A 2,020-nucleotide genomic window follows, 5' to 3' on the forward strand; every position below is an offset into this window, starting at 1 on the left:
CCTCTTAATTTATTAATGAAATGAAGGTCATAGGTGATTGAGACTAGAGTATGTAAATTAATGTAGAAGTTTAGACCTGTTTAAAGGTATACGAAGTGTTACATTTAGATATGGGATATGCTTTATTTGTTACATATTTTTTTAGTATAGTTATGTTAATTTCATTGTGATTGTAAACATTCCGTCTGTAGTGTAACTCTTTAAGTATTCATATATAAATACAGAGAATGTCAATGGACAGTTTAATCTCTACAAGAATGTATTGTGAGTAATAAGTTCTTTCAGAATCTGTTATATTATTATTTAGAAATTCTGTTGATTGTCCCCACAAATATTGCATTTACTCTCCTATATTTTTAAGCTTGGTATTCCTTGCATGATATGCTGTTGAGTTGAAGGTGTTTGCATTCTATAAGATTAATCTGTTAGCAAATGATAATTATTATATTCTTGGTGAAGGACATTAACACTTTATAATTGAGGAGCCTGTATACTGTTTAACTAATGCTGTAATGATGTATTGTGAATAAGATAGGAATGGTTAAATTCATATAGATACCAATACCTATTACATGCTACTGGTTTTAGATGTGGAGTCTGTATTTGGTGTTCTTGTCTTGTTGATGGCATAAAGATATTGCTATTCAATCAAAAAGGCAAAGAAAAACAACAAAAAACATATTTACCCTAAATTTATAAAATATAGTATTAAGGATTTGAGCATAGATATCAAATTATGACATTTTGCTTGTTATAGATGAATTAAGCATAATTTAATGGGGAAATATAGCAACGTAAAGTTTCTAGATATTATAATTTGGTGTGATTTCGAGATGTTGTGTTTTCTTTTCGGACCTCTAGTTATTTTGTGTTATGTTGTTTGGCTGATGACTGTGGTTTTCTAGTATGTAGCTTCATGCTAAATTTAAGTGACCTATCTTTTTGAGCAGTTACATGCATCCCATCTGTATATGGTGCAGTTAGGCTATTTATGCAGCTGTTTCTTCCGTCCATGTGTATTTTGTAGTTGTTGATGTATATGATTTTTTGTTTTACGGACCACTGCATTATTTTGAAGTTTTATTGATTGTAGTGTGATTTGAAAGTTTTCCAATTACTGTATGATTTGGAAGGGTTACTGATCAGTGTATCATTTTAGTCTGTGATTACAGTAATGATTTCAAGTATGGAGATTTATGGATTACTGTAGAATTTTGAAGCTTTACTGATCTCTTTATAATTTGGAAGTTAGTGATTAATTTTGTAGTTTTATTGATTACTGTATTATTTTGAAGGTTTGTGGTAAATTTGTAGTTTCCCTGATTACTGTTTGAATTTGAAGTAATCACTACATATCTTGGACATACTTTTTGAAATTCTACTAATAATCCATGGTAACCAAGCATAAACATATTTATTTGCTTTTTTATATGTGCAAGTTGTACAATTACCTTCTTGGTGATTGATCAAACTGTTCTTTCCCTTTTGTTTTTAACATTTCATTTTATTTTCTTCTTGTCTCAAAATAAATAAAGAAAAACAGCCGATGTCTCAGGTCAGTTTTTACTAATAGAGCCAGACTGATGGATGTGTTTTCTTCCAGGAATATTTCCAAGCAGATTTCTGGCTTTAATCAACAGAAAGCATTTGTTTATGTCCTCAGTGCTATGATAGATATATTTGTATTTAACAAACTGGAGAGTACTTGCAGATGTCTGAATAAGTATAAAATATCTGTATATATTGTGGTAAAGATTGTATTTGTAAGAAGAGAATATGTCAAAATATAGAATAATGACTTTCTTTGTAATGAGATATGTGTTGACTAGTTAGCTAATTGCTTGAAGATGAGTATACTGACACTTGTTGGAGATCCTGTCTGCATTTTAGATGAGATTGTAAAATCAGATGATTTGCCTATGTGCACAAGTCAAAATCTTTATGCTGAATGGTCCTTTTGCTAACGGTGTGTATTACTTTGTGGTCAGTTATTTTTCAGCATGATTTCCTGTCACCTTTC

Source organism: Penaeus monodon, chromosome 32 (genome assembly GCF_015228065.2).
Source record: "Penaeus monodon isolate SGIC_2016 chromosome 32, NSTDA_Pmon_1, whole genome shotgun sequence".
In the NCBI taxonomy this organism is placed as follows: domain Eukaryota; kingdom Metazoa; phylum Arthropoda; class Malacostraca; order Decapoda; family Penaeidae; genus Penaeus; species Penaeus monodon.